A 20,000-nucleotide genomic window follows, 5' to 3' on the forward strand; every position below is an offset into this window, starting at 1 on the left:
TATATATATATATATATATATATATATATATATATATATATATATGTATATATTGATTTGCAAACTGTGATAGAGCAGTGATCCCAAATGAAACAATTTCAGGCTTAGCCAGGATGTGCAAAAGAGGCTCACTGTTTATATAGTTGAAGTGTATTCTCTGTAACTCTTGATGGCGTACATATAGTAGAATAGTATTCTATGTAACACCTGATGACATACATATATTAGAACAGTATTCTATGTAACACCTGATGACATACATATAGTAGAACAGTATTGTATGTAACTCTTGATGGCCTACATATAGTAGAACAGTATTCTATGTAACACCTGATGACATACATATAGTACAACAGTATTCTATGTAACTCTTGATGGCATACATATAGTAGAACAGTATTCTATGTAACATCTGATGACACACATATAGTACAACAGTATTCTGTGTAACTCTTGATGGCATACAGCACATATAGTGCAACAGTATTCTATGTAACACCTGATGCATACATATAGCAGAACAGTATTCTATGTAACTCTTGATGGCATACATATAGTAGAATGGTTTACCTTCATATTTTATGTGATGCACATGGGCGATTACAAGAGGTTCTCAAATATCTACAAAATCGAAAAAAATTGTCCGAATGTGCAATGAGAGAATGCACATTGGCATTCGCTCACTGCAGATTCGGCATTCTGGGTGCAGATTGCACTATAGCGGGGATCGGGAAATGGTCTCTTTGCTCACTGTAGTGCGATCTCAGAGTTAGTATATTAAAGTAGGGGGGTGCAGGGGGGGCTTGCCCCCTTGCATTACGATGTGTATTTGCATTTTTTGTTCAAAAATCATCTAATCTGGTTTTCCAGATTTTGATTTTCAAACTTTGGTGATGTTCGACATTATGTTTTTTGCAGTTTTGAGTCGCACAATAGTGCATTCACATATGTCATTTACGGACATATGAAGATAAACCTAGTAGAACAGCATTCTATGTAACACCTGATGGCATACATTGTAACCAACTCTGTTAAATGCAATAGTCTCAAGATGCAGAGATTCTGTATCAAGATATAAATTTACAGAGAGGAAGAGAGGGAGAGAGAGAGAGAGAGAGAGAGAGAGACAGAGATGATTTATATATTTATATGATGTACTTTTTTAACCGGCAGTTTGTCTTGCCCACATAAAATGAGCTACAGTCTCTGCATTGAGCCAAATATATAACATTGCTTATTTGACAATTAGCATATTAGGTGAGAGAATAACTCTTACCAGTTATGGGATAAATTTTGCTTCATAATATAGGCACATGTTTTGCAGTGCCTACATGCAAAAGTACCTTGTCACTGCGATAAAGTGCTAATAAACATATTCTGTTCATGACAAATAAGTCTTTCAGCTTCTTATTACACTTAAAGCTAAATGAAGATGTCATCCACACTATACCCTTAAGCTTCTCATCTGTTAGCAGAATTTTCCAGTTACGCCTTATAATATCACGTACACCCCTTACATTACTTTATGTGGGCAAGACTAACTGCCAGTTAAAAGAAAGAATTTTAAAACACTTCTCAGCAATACATTTAGGTAATGTACATAATGCCTTATATCAGCATGCTGTGAGCAATGAAGGGCACACATTTGTTTTTATGGTGCTACAAATTGTGAGATTGAATGCAAGGGATGGTGATATAGTGAATGTGATTGAGTTCGGTGAAACTAAATGGATTATTGAGCTAAGGGCTGATAGAGCCCCTGGCTTGAATGGGGTTATACCTCTTAAACCAGCCCTAAAGAGGCGGAGAGTTCAATATTGAAAGATCATTGGCTGTTATTTCTTTTAAATGTGGATTTTAATATTGTGTGAGTTATCTGATAAAGGGATATAACCTGAAAGTGCTTATCTGTGTGATATCATTGTATTTATAAATTGTTTTATCAGGCTAGTGGTCTGGCGGCTTTTATTAATCATTATTAGACACAGCAAGGCCTTACCATGTCTAGGCAATTCTGATTCTGTATCATAGCTCAGAAAAATCATCTCCCTCGTCAGACCAATCTGCCCACCAAGCATCTCTGACAGTGCATCCTGCAGGGATACTTAACGTCCACCAACTCACCACACTCCCAAAAAATATGTTCAGAATTACCTCTTTCTTCCCCTTCACACCTCCAACATTTGCTGTCTGCCTGAGGAAAAATTCTCTGGAGTTTACATGGGGTATAAAAATATCTATATAAACATTTCCAGGTAAAAATTCTAAATCTTCTAGATTTTGTGGCATATTTGGGGGACATACGTATATCCTCCCATTGTTTCTTTGTGAATTGCTTATCCAGTCTCTCTTCCCAATCCTAACTCCTCTGATTGATTTTTATAGTTATCATGCAATATTTTATATGCTCTGCTAATTATTCCTTTTTTAATGGCAGCTTCTTTTCTAGATTCCATTAAAACTTCTACCAGTGCTGATATTTCATTTAGGACCCCCCCATTTCTTTTTCTTTCCCTATACTCTGATATCAATCCTTGATAGGGAAGGCAATCTCTAACCTGCAGTCCAAATAAATAATTGGCGTTTTCCCATTCTGTCATCTATCCCTCTCTAGTTATTTACTCCCAATACCTTGGTTCCTTTGCTAGTTTTCTTCAATAAATTCCAGTCTCCAGCCTGTTGTCTGTATCCCTAATTGCAGACATCCCTATCCGCAAGATCTCCTTTCTCTGTTCCCATGTTGGTTTAGATCTTAGAATATTTTCTGCTACTTTTTGGATATAATATTCTATATGATTATTGTTATTCTCCTTAAAGGTCTGCATCCAAAATCCCAGTCTCTCCTTGTTAGAGATTACATCTTGTTTTATCATCATCCCTTTCCACTTTGAGTTATAGTTTTCTTCTTGTACTATGTATAAGAGTCTTTACTATGTAGCTCTGAAATACCCCTTGAAATTGGGTAATCCTGATCTGTCCTGTTCTACTGGAACAATCAGCTTATCCCACTTGGCTGTTGCTGTCTTCCCCTCCCAGATAAAGTCCTTAAGCTCTTTATTAGTTGCTACCCACAACATCTCCTCTGGTTGATAAGGTGTATTTTCTGATAATGTAATATACTATAGAAGGGTTTGTGTAATTATAATAGGTGAGAAACAGGTAGCCACATGGGGCCCGGAGCTTTAGGTGTTCCATAGCTGACCAACAAACAATTTCATTTTAATTAACTCATTCCCACCTGTAGCACAATCTGCACAGTAAAAAAAAAATAAGTATCTTTCTTTTTCCAAAGTACACCATGTGTTCTACCCCTCAGTCAGTAGTAGCAAAGGTCACAGTACATAGCAGGCATTCCACAGGAAATGCCAGTACAGGAAAGGGCAGAAAGCTCTGCTTTTGAGACCACTAATTCTGATAGGAATCACTTTTGCTCTGCTATGGGAATGGGTTGAAATGTGCGGCAGCATGATGTTTTTATGAAGAAAGAGCATCTAGAAATGCCTGCAGATGAATGCAAGTGCAAGTCAGAGTGTGTGCATGTGTGTGTGTGTGTGTGTGTGTGTGTGTGTGTGTGTGTGTGTGTGTGTGTGTGTGTGTGTGTGTGTGTGTGTGTGTGTGTGTGTGTGTGTTTGTGTACTTCACATGGTAAAGCTAGACATTAGAAAGTTTGAGTTCTCCTACTCATTAAAGGCAAGTTTTATTTTGCTGCATCTGGTTAAGTGAGTTATTCAGAGTCATACAGAAGGCAAATGGAGCACTGTCTGGTTAAGTAATTGCTCAGTGTCATACAGTAGGCCAACGGAAGTAAAAATGAATCAAACTCGGAATGAAGCATCTCATTAGCAGCTTAGAGCCTTACCCCTACACTAACTACCAGACAGTCACACATGTCTTCATTTTCTGATAATTCACTGAAGGGGAACAGTCACTTAGGTTTAACATCAGTCAGTAATGCCATTCATTAGAGTTTCACAGTTTTTACTGTACAGAAAGCACATGCCTTATTGTTCTGTTAACAATTTGAATGATTTGGACTTGTCTAACAATTAAGGCTGTGTAATATTAAGGCAGTTCTTCCTGTCATCAAAAAACATGGTTTGAATCCGTTCACCTCCATTTGCCTTCTGTGAAAATTTCAGCAAGCTGTAATTGATGGTCATGTCTGTGTATGTCTGTATAAATACGTGGTTCCTGCATTCCACTATTCTACTCTTAGTTTATGAATTAGTATTGAGGGTTGATGCTGCTGTTTCTTGTGTCAACGTGGAGTTTGAAGCCTTCCCCTCAGTTTTTGTCTTTAGTTTTGCAGTTAGCCTAGAGGGTTAAGGCTAAGATGTATATTTTCTGTTGTGCAGGGTGTGATTTCTTCAGCGTTTATTTATCTGCTGTGTGATGTTAAGCAAGTCCCTCATCCAGACAGTGTTTTGAAGCAACTGACATTTTGGGCTAAACTTCTCAGTGGTACCCTGGACTGCAAGCCCACTAATCATCAATGGTCCCCTGAACTGTAAGCCTAGTAACTACCTATGACCCAGATTAGCTACAGTGTTAAGGAGGAACAATGTTCTTTGGATATGAACCCTAGTTTCCTTTCTCCATTGCATGTTGAGTGTTTTTATTATTTAGCCATGAATACATCAGACAGCATGAAGCCTATGAGTTTAAAGTTAATATTTTAACTATGAATACATTCCTGATTTAGTTTGTGTTTTTCAGACACACAGGTGTGAAATACACTGTCTTTGAGATGCAATCATTTGTCTAGCACTTAGTACAGTTGTGTAAGGCTGTGAGCTGCTGCTGCCACTTAATACAGATGTGTAAGGCTGTGAGCTATTACAGATTCCAGTAGTTCATGTTCTGCATGACTAAGTTACTTCACCAGGTAATACTCCGGGGCTGCTCCTGAAAAGGGACACGTGTTCAGTGGGGTGTTGCAGGCTGTTAGCAAATGCAACATTACATATTTGTCTTTTGAATTCCTGCACCCTATGTATAGACACTAATAAGTGCTTCACAATATGCTATTTGATAAAGAATCTATTTACATCTCTTGCAATTTAATAAGTTGCTGGATGCATTTTCACTAAATGGGAGTTTCAAGGGAAGGGAAGTTTACTGATTCTCATGCTGAGTCTGTTTTCAATATGAGAATGTTTCATTTAGAAAATGTCTATCAGTGTTTTTGCTGTGAAATTGGAAATAAAAGTCGTAAATGAAATTCAAGTCTCTGCAATAACGGTAAAGAAGAAAATACAATGCACAGACTTGAGCAGTGTTATATGTTATTTAAAGAAAGCCAAATAATGGGATACTGATATGGCATGTATTACTCTGCATAGGACCCCATTTTACCACGGTCTAGCTCTGGTCCTTTTGACTCTCTGGAGTCGAATATTGCAACAATATGTCATTGTCAGCCATTCAAGTAGGTCAGACCTCTACTAAGTGGTGTAAAAGGTAATAACTATTCTTGATGAGAGGGAGGTCAAAATGAGATATAGGTGTTCTGCAAGCATGTAAGTCTCACCTCTCAAAAAGTAGTATGTTGCATGTAGTAATATTTCTGATATTTGTCTGACTTGGGGATTGTTGAAGAAAAGCTGCTGCAGCATCCATAATGGCTTTTAAATTGTTTTGCCTTATTCATTGCAGTACAGAAAGAATGTATGAATGAATTAATTAATAGACCTGAATTATGTAATACAATCTATACATTGTATTTTAGTAATGTATTTTTGGAGTACCTTCAGCAACTGTGAAGGAGATGGCATTTGTCAGGTCATATTGTTTGCATTATTTGTAGTGATGATCAGAACCTTCTGATCTTCAGCATCCATTGTGCAGTCATTCTTGCATATTACTATAATACAGTCTTCTCTACAAAATCAGATTGTAAAGGATTCATTAACTTAGTTAAAAGCTTTTACTCTGTCTGGCAGTTAGTGCAAAGAGCTAAAGCTCTGACTTGTTAATCAGCTGCTTCCTGCGCCAAGGGTATATGGCTTGAATGTTTCCATCTTAATTTACCTCCTGTCTAATCTTACAAGTCATTTAACTAGCCAGTGTTTTGGGAAAAATTGGGGATTTGGACTAGGCTTCTTAATGCTCTACTGTTCTGCATGCCTAGTAACTCACTATGAACCTATGGTTACTTTAGACAGACATTACCTGTTGCATAGACAATCTAGTTCATGAACTATTATAAAAATATCATCAGTATACCAATTGTTTTTGGTAGTTGGTAATCTATTTAAATACTGTAGTACTGGTAGCCATTTTTGCAGTTGGTTTTGACAAAATTATCTTTTTTTTTAAGTTGTTATTAGATTTTAACTAAACAGATTAATCATGACTAATTCTATTTAGAAATGTGTGAACATAAAATAAGAACAATATGAACAAGGACAAACATGAACAACTATTTGCAAGAGTGTCTACTAACAAGATTCTCAAAAAATTCTTATACATTACAATTGATATGCGTATAGCTATTTTTGTTTATCAAGCCTTTCCTTGAAATTTATCCACATATTATAGTAGAAGCTGATTCTAGTAAAACTTGATTTAATCGTGATAATTTCTAGATGACATACTCTGGTTGTAATATTAGTGAATTCTTTGAAAGAGGGTGTAGCTTCATTCTTCCAATTCTTGGTTATAACTTTCCTCACAATTGATAAAATGTACCATAAAATAGAGTATTTCATTCTTTTAACACAAACAGGAATAGAGGTATTGAAAAGAATTAATGATTTAGAGAAAGCAAAATTGTCCTCAAATAAAGCCTGTAAAAAAGATTAATGTTATTCCAATAAGGTATAAGTATAACACAATCAAAGGACATGTGTTGCCAATCTACTTTAAGTTCCTGTTTACATCTCCAACAGACTTACTTCTTTTTACACATTAATTCAGTTTTATGAGGTGTGAAGAAAGATCTATGCAAGAATTTCCAAGTAAAAAGTTTTCATCTAAGAGAAGAAGTTGTCTGTTTGGAAGAGATTAAAAAATATTTTTTATCCTCTTCATCTGGAAGCCTGTTATTAATGTGAATAAAATAGTTCCAATAATTGTCATTGTAATGTTTTATTTCTTTCTTTCCTCACCACTCTATATAATTTTGATAAGAGACTCTCTCCCAGTATATTTTGTTGTACTAATAGTATTAAACATTAAATTAATTTTTGGATGAGATCTCTTACCCTTGGTTGGTTTAACTTAATTTTACCTTCTACACATTTTCTGCAAGATTGTACATCTAACCACATAGCTTTCCTTAAATCATATTTACTTATGATATAATCAATAGAATGCAGTTTTTCATTATTCATTAATTGAAACCAATATATCAGATTTTTTTTCTTTAAATGTAATCATTGTGTCTAACTTTGAAGTGAAAATATTACTTTGAGTGTATGCTATACAGAAAAGAAGAAAAATACATGCCTTATATGTTGGATTTCTACAAATTAAGTTTCTAAAGGTTTTTAATATAGTAGAAATGAAATAAAAGTCAGCTGTCTGGTGAGGTGACTCCTTTCTGAAAAGTAATCTTTTAGCAACCAATGTAAACTATTGTGTAGTATACAATTATGATTAGAGTTTATGTTATGTTTAAATTTTATAAAAAAGGCATCCAAGAAACTCTTTCCACTTGGCTGTGTAACTATTATTTATCCAAAGAGATATTGTTTTTATAATTGATGATATAGAATATAATTCTAGATCTGGTAGTCCAATCCCTCTTTCTGTCCAGTCCCTTATATGATATATAAGGCAATTCTTGGTTTGTTAGGGAACCAAAGAAATTTTAAAATTAATGTATTACATTTTTTAATGGAGGTAAAGATAGTGATTGAATAACATATAAGTTTTTTGTAAAATAATCATTTAATTATAGATAGTCTCTCATTGTGAAGAAATTGAAACAATGGTTTCTATTTATTTATTAGATTCTTTATACTGATTATGCTATTAGTATAATTGTAATTTATTATATTATTAATATATGTTATAATTATCCATAAATAGCTCATTTTTCTCTATTTGATAATGTATTTAGTAGATCTATCATATTTCCTTTCAGTATTGGCATTTATGGATAGTATTTTGTTTTGTTATCATTAAGAAGAGACCAGGATTTTTTGGAACTCATCCATTGCCTTAAAAAACAGCAGAAAGGGAACTACAGCTGTCACTCAGTGTCAGAAGAATGTCATCAGCAAATAATTGGATTTTAGAAACCAAATTCATTTATGCTAATGCCTTTTATGTCTAATTTGACCTAATAACATTGACAAAAGGTTCCATAATTAGAGTGAAAAGCAGGGGTGAAATTTTTGTATTGAATCAGAAGTAAAAGTACCTATGTTAACATATGCAAAACAATTGTCATAAAGAAGATTTATTAGATGTTAAAATTACTTGAAAAATTATATTCCTGTAAGACTAGCAAAAGATATTTCCAATTCACAGAGTCAAAACAACTATTAATGTCTAGACACATAAACGTTAGATTTTTTTTCCTTTGTTTACAAAGTCAATTACTGTAATTATATTTATTTTTGATATTGTCATAAGTAGTTCTATTTAGAATAAAACCAGTTTGATCCTCATTAATCATGGAAGGTAGAATATATTTTAATATATTAGCATGAATTGCCATGAATAATTTACAATCTGCATTTAAAAGTGAAACTGGTCTGTATGAAGAGCATTCAGTTGAATCTTTCTTAGTTTTTAAAATTGGGGAGATAAGAATATATTTCGAGGAGGGAAGAACTTTTGTTAAGTCTTTCACTATAAAAAACATTTTGTGTAATATGTTTAAGGCATCTTTAGGTAGTAACTTGTAGAGTTCTGGTATAATTCCATCATTACCTGGTGCCTTGTTAGGTTTTAATTTGTTAATTTGAGTATGAATTTCAGAGATTGAGACAGTTTTATCAAATAATTTCACTTGGTCATCAGATAATTTACTTTTTATATATTTTGATAAAAGTTTTGATTATCCCTTCTGGGTCTGTTATTAAATTATATTGATTGATTTTATTGCAATAATTTCTAAATTATTTTAAAATATCTTCTACTTTCCATCACTTTTCCTTTTTTTCTTATGTAAATAAATCTCCTTTATATAGTTAGACTTACTAGGTAGTTTTGTTCTATTAGCTAACTTATGCATAGAGTTTGGGTTAATAGAGAATTTAATTATCTTAAGCTTTTCTAGACTAATCCTAGTTTTATGATTTAAAACTACAAAATACGTATTATGTAGATTATTAATCTCTTCTATGTTATTATTGTTACCTGCCTGATTTCCCAGTTTTAATTTGTCAAGTGTTTCTTGTATCTTGTACAGTTCTTTGTCCCATTGTTTTTTCTTTATTGATAGCCAATTGGTGACTCTACTAAAAATATATGATTTTAGTGCATCCCATAGATAGATTTCTGAAATATCTCCTGCATTGCTAATTTCTATAAAATAAAGAATCCCTTTAATAAAAAGTCCTTAAATTCCTTTAAGCAAGTTATATACGCTGGTATCCTCCTGAATTTAATGTTATCATTAGATTTTAAAAACAGCTCAAACGTAATTGCATTGTGATCTGAAAGTGGAGAAGATACCACTTCAACTTTATGATCAGCATATCAATTTTTTAATACAACATAGGATATTTATTCTTCAAGGGCAGCAGGCACTGTACTTGTAGATGAAAGACTAAAGTGCAAAATTATTTGCTAACAGCAACATCTGTATCAGTAATAGTACTCTTTAATGTGAAATTATTCAGATGACTTTTATTTATTTATTTATTTTGAAATTTGTTAACTAGGTATGTCCGGCTGAGCGAGAGTGTATTTTCAGAGGAGGCCTGGGGGAAAAGCCACATAAGAAAACATATTACAAATTGCAAACAGAGGGTAATAGTAGTTACAAGAGATTTTAAAATACATGACATTTTTAAATACAAGATTGGTACACTTCTAGTTTGATTAAGTATATGAAAAAATACATATGTAATACATTACCAATAAAGTACATATAATGTAGTTCTTCATAACAATAAGAGGTGTTCACAGTCAACAGAATGCCTATAACTGTTGGTTGGGATGAGACACTATCTGTGGATGAAAGTAACTTATGCTCTTTTAAACTGGCTTTGCAGGACTTGTGTGCATATGTGTGTGTGAATTAGGTTACAATACTTTAGTATGGCCATTGTGTATTTGTATGAAACAAATTGGAAATATGCTATTTTCGTCATGCAGGTGTCTGTAAAGGATGCAGTCAACAATGTATCTATAATTATTGGATTGGGGGATGTCTGTGGATAAACATGACTGACCCTGCTGTGTTTATGGAATTTAAAAGTCATTAGTCTGTCTTTGCAGGGCTAGTGTATATTTGTGTTAAGCAAATTGAAATACTTCCCTGTGGCCATTTTTATCACAATCAAATATGTAATGTGTACACAGTCAGTAAAGTGTCCATAAGTGATGACTACAGATATTGGTGGATTATAGTGACAACATTTTGAGTGGCTTTTTATGGTTGCAATGCTCTGAGGTGGGCATTTTTGTCATTGGTTAATACATTTTGATCCAGATTCCAAAAGAATTGCTTTAAGTGCAAGTCTACCCTAATTCCAGAAGACTTGGTCTCAGTGTAAGTGATTTAATTTGGTGTATGTCCTATCTATAAACAGGCTTGCACAGTGGCCAGCGGTCACTTACATTGACAGCAAGTGTTTTTGAATCGGTCTCTTTGTTTCACTGCTTACTGGAAAAATGTTCAAAACTACAACTTTGAAAAACTCACTAACAATTATTTTAGTGCTTACTGGGAAACTTCAAAACTACAGATTTAAAACATAGTCTAACAAATGTTGCTGTATTAAATGAGAAATACAATTTAATACATCCAAGAAGATGAATCTAAATTAACCCATGCATTTATGCATGATTGTAAAAAAATGTGTAGATAGGTTCCATGGTTTGAAAACAGCTAGGGTCCAAAGTACAATAAATTTGCCATTGTTGACAATTCATATTTTGCCTGCTGATGATATTATTTTGTCTTCAGTGTGAAAATGAAGTGTTCAAACTACAGTCCTCCACCATAGTAGGGAAATATTTCAACTTAATACACCTTGCACTGATTGGAATCTTTTCCATCTGTCTTTGTGGTAATTCAAATTGATGGTGATGACTTTACAATGTGCATGTTGACAAATGTGACAATACATTTGCAATAGATTGTGTAAATGCATAATGTTGAATAATTTTATCCATGTGACTATCCATAATGACCCAGGAGCAGTGAGTAGGTAAGTAAATTACTCAAATTTACACATAATGCCAGTAGAGCCTAAGATAACCAAATATAGGACCAGAGGATGATGCTCATTTACAGCTCTTGGCCATCAAGCTCCATGCTAAGCTACTCAAATAAACAAGAAAACATGAAAAAATTAAAACCTCATATACACTGAACATGATGACAGCAATATGGCCTCACCATGTCAAGGCACACATGTATCTTTTTTGCAGATTATTTTTTCTGAGTTACAATGTCCTCCAGTCTTTGACTTTGCCTCTTGCTTCCCACAAAAAAAAAAATAGCAAAGCACAGTCATACTTTAAACAGATCCCATTTGTCTGTTGTAATGACATTGATTCACAACAGCAAACATCAGACAAAATGACTCTGTTATACATGAAGTCAAATATTTGTGAAGCCTTGTTGCCAGGAGGCATAAATGTTTTACACAAAACATGGCATAGTTGTCAAACAGTGACTCAGTTCCACTTTCTATTGAGGAAAGCCTGGCTTTATAGTCTGAGTAAAATGGGTGTACAGAAATGTCAAGTCCTTAGGTTAAATTTGTTTTTAATTCTGTTACAAAACCTCTATGTCAGTCCTCTGTGGTGTTACTTATGAAAGCATCTGTGAAGCTGTGAAGTGGAGATTGGAGACAGAGATAGCTGTGTCTGTAATTCAACAGGTATCACCCTTACCTTTGAAGATTAAAAAGTTGTAAGTTGTACTTTCACCTCATGTGCTTGGAATCACACCCCAGTGCTGACATGGAAGTGCAGCAAAAGAGGGCTGTTAAATTCCTGAAGTGCTATCCTTTTGCTAACCTGAGATCTTTTCTGCCTGAGTCTATCGTAGTTCAGTTGGCTACAATAGATTTTTATGTCACTTTTTGTAAAGAATAAGGGTACTTAATTTGCATATACATATTTCCATACCTTAAATTATTAACATACTCACACATTTACATTTATATATAGAGAGAAATTTTTTGTCAATTAACCAAGCACTTCATTTGTCAGAACCAAAACTTTAGATTTTAACTATGTTTCTCTTTATTCTTTTCCTGTTCTAAATAAACCATAAACATGTAAACAAAATCTTATCAACAAGTATAGCTTCTCTTTCTTAAATTCTTTCATAACTTCCCTACAATATCTGTCACACAATGCCATATCTAAATTAATATATTCAAAAGCATCTACATTAAATATGATTTTCCTCAAAACATATGTTGTTTAGTGGCAGCCTAGAAATAATCTCCAAGGAAAGTCTCTAGTTCACTGCATCTTTAGACATTTCCTGTCTTCATAATATACTTTATTCTTCTTTTAATAGTGAATACACATTCCCTAAATAGCACTTTTGCAGGAATTCTATACCAGATCCTTCTACCCTCTAGTATATTTTCAGTGTTAAACTACCAATGAAAGTATTCTTATGATGTTCATCCATGTCATGTTCATATAATCTGTTTTGCTCTATTTCCTTTGCCAAGGTTGTAAATATTGTTCATATTTTGTATACAACACTTGTCTTAACATTTCATCTTTTCCTCTAAGTGCATATTTAACACAAAGTAAATGCAGTGAGACAAAACTATAAGATGCAGCAATCCAAATCTTCTATTTTCATTAGTATTTTAATAGGATTCAGTCTGCTGCACTCCACCAAAAAAAAAAAAAACAAACAAAAACAGAAAATTACATCAAATACCTTATTCTCTTGTCTTGACAGTAAACAATGCACACTGTCCATGAATATTTGATTATATCCCTTAGTGCTTCATAAATTAAATTAACTTTTTCTGAGCAGTTCTAGTTTTCCATAAAGGTACTACTTCTGCCACCGTCTTCAATATTCTCTCCATTCTTTTGTCTGAGTATTTGTATTTCTGACTCTGAAACATATACTCTCCTGACCTTCAACATGTTTCCTATTCCCTTATTTTTTTTCCTTTATAAAACTTAAGACCTACTTACCTTCACTTGTACTGGTGGAGTATGGCTTTTTGAAAAATTTTATCTCACTAATAAGGTGTCTTTATGATAAATCTTTGGCATGCATAAAACTAGGATCCTGTTTGTTGGACCCTATTACCATTACAAAAGATACAAAATAGGGTTGTCCACTTTCTCCTTTTTTATTTGCATTAATAATAGAACCATTAGCAAAGTTCATACATGAAATCCCAAGCATTCAAGGAATTCAACTAGATACTGACCTTCAGTTAAAGATTCAACTATTTGCAGATGACATTTTATTGACTTTAAAAGAAGATAATAACCCATTAAAAGAGCTATGGAAAGCAAGAAAACAGTTTAAGAAGATTTCTGGGCTATCATTTAATGAAAATAAAACCAATATATTACTAATAAATATGGACAAAGAAGTATTAAATAAAATATATAAATATCTATCTAAAAATGATACAATCAAATACTTAGGAGTTAAAATTACAAATGACATAGATACAACAGTACAACTAAACTATAAAGAGATTTTAGATAATATCAAAGAACTCATACAAAAATGGAATAAGCTATTTTTTATCATGGAGGAAAGCTTATATATAATTAAGATTATATTTCTGTATCTTACACCAGCTTGCTCGCTACCACGACCTAAATCATATTAATTCAGTTTGAGGGGTTAATAATGAAATACTTATGGTATCCTAAAAAACCTAGAGTTGCCCTAAGACATCATTTTGACAAATAGGAAAAAGATGAAATAGGCTTACCAGATTTGGAAGAATATATACAATCATCAGCTTTAAAAACAGTTTCTCTATGGTTAAACAAAGAATATATTTTCAAATGGAAACTAGTACATGTTATAATAATAAACATATGGCAATAGTACCGAATAGCTTCCTTTGGTTATTGAAGGAATATATGGCAGCAGGGAACACAAGAATATAAATTCTAAATTCCTTATCAATACCCTAAAGACTTTTATGCACTTTGTAAATAAAATATGGATATAAAAGCGTGGTCTTTTTTCATATTCCCAATAGCATATACACAAAATAATATTATAACTCAGGACTCAGTAACAATTAAAACACTTAGTAAGAAAGGTCTAATTTACTGACATCAGTTGATAAACACTAATAAAGTATTAATGATAAGTGAGTTCAACCTTGAAAATAATTTGTGGTTAACACTGCAGGGATTAAGACAAACAGTTTTAAACCAACAGGCAATAATGCAGAAGTCTGTTAGGGAAAAGATTCCTAAGTTCATAGAGCAGTTAATAATGCTGATGGAATTTCCCACAAATGGGAAAGGATTCTTAACAGTATTGTACAAATTAGTTAAAGAAACAATAGTTCATAGTAAATAAAATATATGGAAATACTGTGAAACAGTCAATAGTAAAATGCCAGAGGATAAAGATAAAAAAATAATTCTTACATTTCCAAAACTAACATCTTTATCATTATACTGGCAACTTTTCACATGGCAATTTATAAATAGAACATACTTAACACCACACAAATTCGAACTAATATATAATAAAGAAAATAGATGGAGATGTAAATCACAATCAATAGCCAACTGGCAACATATGTTCTATGAATGCCATTTACATAAACAATATTAGGAAAGTATTAACTATTTGTTACAGTTTTATTGAATACACCTGTGCCTTCTTGTGTTCCAAGGCAAAAATATGTAATTTTGTGGACTTTACTTGCTATTGCAAGGAAAAATATTACACAGAACTGGAAATATGTAACTCCTCCCAATTTAAACATTTCAAGAACATGTTTTTTATCAGTCTCACAGTTGGAATTGAAAACAATCAATGGAAGAGCAGAATGACCTACATCCTTAAGCATTGCATGGCAGAATGTAAATCAAGTGCTGGAAACAAGACTGTAATAAATTATAATCTAATTCAAAGACACAGTCAAGAAAACAACATTTTTTTCAAGTATAGACATCCTATGTAAATAGTTGGTTTTGTAATGTTTATTTTTGAAATTTTTTCTTCACTTTAAGCTTTGACTGTGTAATTATTTCTTTGATATACATACTGTACATATGTTTATATTTGTTAAAATCAGTAAAAAATTGTTCAGTAAGAAAAGACTAACTTTCAAAAGCTGAACCTTTATCTTTTTAACCTCTTCTTTTATTCAGTTTTATTTCTTGCCATCAGTTATACATCACATGTAGAAGCTAGAAGCTAATGCAATTAGGAACTTAAGACATTTCTTCCTTCAGTTTTCTTCTGTAACTCTTTACTACTGCAATTACCTCAAGACTAAAACTAAACTCTGTTATGTAAAGTCTGTATTTCTTTGTTACATACTGTTTTCGCTAGACAAACAAAATCTGAATTACAATTATCTTTCTGGCAACAGCCAAGATGGACCATAAGACAGGCATCTGAGTTGTAGAAATATAATCTGGAATTGGCATATTAAATAAGATTAACAAGTCCATAGTATTACAATGGTCTGACCATAAAGCTTTAGCAATTTTTTAAAATTCTTCCCAAAATGGAACAACCATTTGACATTCCAAAATCATATGCTTCTAATCTTCCACTAGTTGACTATTTCATCTCCAACATCTTATATTTTCTTTTTTAATAAAACTGGCTATTCTATGTGACATTAAAAAACTTTTATGCAGAAACTTCCAAGTAAAATTTTTGTAGTATATAGAAGTATATAGAAGACACATAATTACTTGTAGATTTTAAATATAATTTCTTATTGGTTTCTGATAATATTTCTTTATTTTGTAGAATAATTCCAATGAGACATGTCAAAGCCCACATAATCAGATCTTAATATTTTATAAATTAGTGACAAGTATGACTTATTTTTTATAAGTTTCTTTATTAATCTGAAAGAAGAATTTTAATATTTTGGGAATAAATTTATCATTCATGTCTAGAGACGTGTAAATTATTATCCACAAATTTCCTAAAAGTCACTACATCCAAAAAGCTAATATTATTTATATCAGAACTGTCTAAAAGTCTTCCAACTGAACTTGTTCAATTTTCGTTTAAGAATTGAAACCAAAATAATAAGTTATTTTCTTTAAAATTAGTTATTATACTAATATTATAAGATTCTAAGCAACCAGTAGTATAAGTTATAGGGAATATTAGGAATTGTAAATGCTTTGTCAGATAATTACTGTCTATAAATGATGTGAAAGTACCTGATATATGGTTCATACCAGAATTATAAACATTTGTATTTCTATTATTTGTACATGGATCTTTTATAACCCTATATGCTATTCTTATATTTGATGAAACATTAGAATATATTTTAGGTATACCATTAGAATCCAAAATTGCTTTGTGTAAAGATTTCCAGTTTGCCTATATGATGGGTTTAACCAAAGACTCACAATGTTTAAAATAGCAGATTTAATGTAAAGATCAAAATTGGAGAAACAAGAACCATTCTCATCCCAACTCCTTACATGCCAGTCAAATGATATTCTTGGTTTCTGTGGGTGCCACAAGAATTTTAATAATGTAGTATTTAGTCTTTTAATGATTTTTTTTTTGGGGATGGAGATATAAGCATCGCCTGAACAGGGTATAGTAATTTAGGTAAAATTATCATTTTTTTATTAATGTAAGTTTGTCTTCCATTGCGAAGTACATTTTATTCCAAGTTTCAATAAACCTTACTATATTAATTAAATTATTATAATTTAATGGTATTGTTTTTCCATGTATTAGTTAAATTAATTCATATATATGTAATTATTTATTTTCCCAATTAAATTCCTTATAAATTTTGTAAGGCAGAGGTATTTTTATTTATTTATTAATAATGTTTCAGTTTTATTTTGACAAAACTTTGACTTTGACCTACCCTTAGTGGAATCTTTCTCTAAAAGAATACAGTTAAAATATCCAACTAAAAAAATTTCACCCCTCACATGGAATGTTATAATGTTCAGTTATATCTTTGCTAGTTAAGCCAATTCCAGAGATCCAATATAAATTAACAAAAGTATATTTTTTATTTATTTCAAGGATACCTAACCCCATCATGCAATTTCTACCAGAATAAAAATCAATTACTTTAGGCATAGTTAGTGATTTTTTCCCATAGTATTATAGTACCTATCCTTTTAGCACTATAATGAGACTTAACAAGTGCTGAATAATCTTTACATATCAATTTTTCTATATCTTTTCCCAATAAATGCATTTCTTGTAGAAATACTATATTTGCTTTATTCATTTTAATATATTTAAATAGGCTTCCTCTCTTTATAAGATTACTTAAACCATTTACATTCAGTGAAATGCACTTATATATAGTCATTATAAAAGTATAGTAAGTCTAGCAAGTTAAATATTTTGATATATTTTACTGTAATTTTATATAACATTTTTTTGTTATAGACATAAACAAATAAACATTCAACAAGAGTATAACAGAATTATTTACAATCCCCGACATGGAATGTATCACTCCTGATTTGATGATAAAATCATTCAAACCACCCTATATTGTTTTCAATTCTTCCCCAAATATTTTTTTGCTTCTACCTTCAAATTTGTCTATTAATAAAAATATATTAGCTTATACAGCTTCCTACTATTAATAATATAGGACTGACTCCTTGCACAAAGTCTTTCATATAACCATAGTTCACTACCACTACAGTACTTATAATATAGGTTCGTTCATAGGTTCATAGGTTCGTACTAGGCTATCTGCCCTAGGGCATTTATAAGCCTAGCCAGAGTGTATGTGGCCTACACCACCCCTTAGGATGAGAATACTACGCCCTTTTAGGGGTTAGTTTACTATGCCTCTGTCTAGTAGTGACAAAGAGATGACCCCCGGGGTAAACCTACGATCTCCCATCCACTCGTTGAGATTTCTCTTGAATAGAGTCAGTGAGGAGCTCTGCCTAACATGGACTGGGATTCTGTTCCAGAGTGTAGGGAGCCTCTGGGTTATGAATCTGTCCCTCCAGCACGTTCTATTTATTTCTGTGTTGAGGTTTAAGTCACTTGTTCTCGTGGCTCTGATGGATTTGGATTTTCTGAGGTGGAGCATGTCCATTAATTCAGGATTGGACATGGCCTTATACGTCAGGCACAGATCACCTCTGAGTAGGCGGTATGCGACTGAATAGAGCTGGAGTTTAAGACCCTTTATCCTCTTGGTGAGGAACTTTTGGGGTCTTTCCAACTGCTGCAGGTGTCGGGTGAGATACATCCCAAATGGGGCATTGTACTCAATCATTGGCCTGATAAGAGAAGAGTACAGGGGCACAATGACCTCTCTTGATCTAGATGTGAAACCCTTCATGATAAGGTGGGCAATATAGAAGGTCTTCCTAACCACTTTGGCTATGTGAGTGTCAAATGAGAGGTTACTGTCAACCTGGGTCCCTAGGTCCCTGATTACCTCTTCCGTACTTAATGGATTACCGCCTATGTGGTAATTTGTCGGTACCTTGTTTTTCCCAAAGGGTATAACTATACATTTTTTGGCGTTTAGCTTAAGGCCATGGCTCTGGCACCAATTATCCATTTCTATCAGGCCTCTTTGAAGGATGTTTGTGTCTGCTGGAGTATCAATTATGGCGCCCAGTTTGCAGTCATCTGCGAACTTTGTCAGCCACAATCCTCCTATGTTTGCCTGTACCTCGGAAAAATAAATGCCGAACAAGAGGGGTCCGAGGACTGAGCCCTGTGGGACACCGCTTGTGACTGGCTTAGAGTCTGACATAGCTCCAGCAACTCTGACCCTGTGGGTTCTGTCCTTGAGCCAGTTTGCAACCCATCTTGTGACATATGGGTTTACATTTAAGCTGGTGAGTTTGTCTATGATGCCCGAGTGGGGTATTGTGTCAAAGGCTTTTGCAAGGTCAAGGTAGGCTGTGTGAACTGCCTTACCCTCATCAATGGCCTTAGTGACTGTTTCAAAAAAGTCGACCAAGTTCAGAAGGCAGGATCTGCCCTTGACAAAGCCAAATTGGGTAGGATCCAATGTCTGTAGGTCCCCAATGTCTTTGTTTATGAGTTCCATAATGATCCTCTCCATAGCTTTGCAGACCAGGCTCGTCAGGCTTATGGGGCGGTAATTTCCAGGGTCCGTAGAAGCACCGCCTTTGTGAAGTGGGACCACTGTTGCCGTACGCCACTCTTTGGGTATGAATCCTGTGGTAAGGCTAAGATTAAACAGCAGCCTTATGTGTGGGTTTAGTTCCTCTTGGAGTTCATGTAGCACACAGCCCGGGACACCATCCGGTCCCATTGATGCTGTGTTTTTAGCTTTAGAGAGGGCTCTCACCTGGGCATCTGAGATGTTAGGGAGGCTACACTCTGCTGGGATAGTTATTTCTCCTTTTGGGGGGGAGAGGGAGGACAAATTTGCACTGAACCTGTCTGCCAGAATGTTGGCAATGTCAGTGGGTTCAGTGTATTTTGTGTCATTTTGGACTAACTCTGAGCATATCTGGGAGTTTCCACCCAGGTTTCTAACATAGCTAAAGAAGGCCTTGTGATTGTCTTTTGTGTCATTTGCGATTTTTCTCTCAAAGTTGGCCTTGGATGATTTTATTAGTGATCGTAGATTTTTGCTAGTACTGATCAGAGATGCCTTACCTTTTAGGGATTTTGCTCTGTCGTGTAGTAGCTTCCTCCTTCTGTTGTAAAGTTTGTT

The sequence above is a fragment of the Protopterus annectens genome, chromosome 9.part0, assembly GCF_019279795.1.
Source record: "Protopterus annectens isolate FY-2018-M chromosome 9.part0, PAN1.0, whole genome shotgun sequence".
In the NCBI taxonomy this organism is placed as follows: Eukaryota; Metazoa; Chordata; order Ceratodontiformes; family Protopteridae; genus Protopterus; species Protopterus annectens.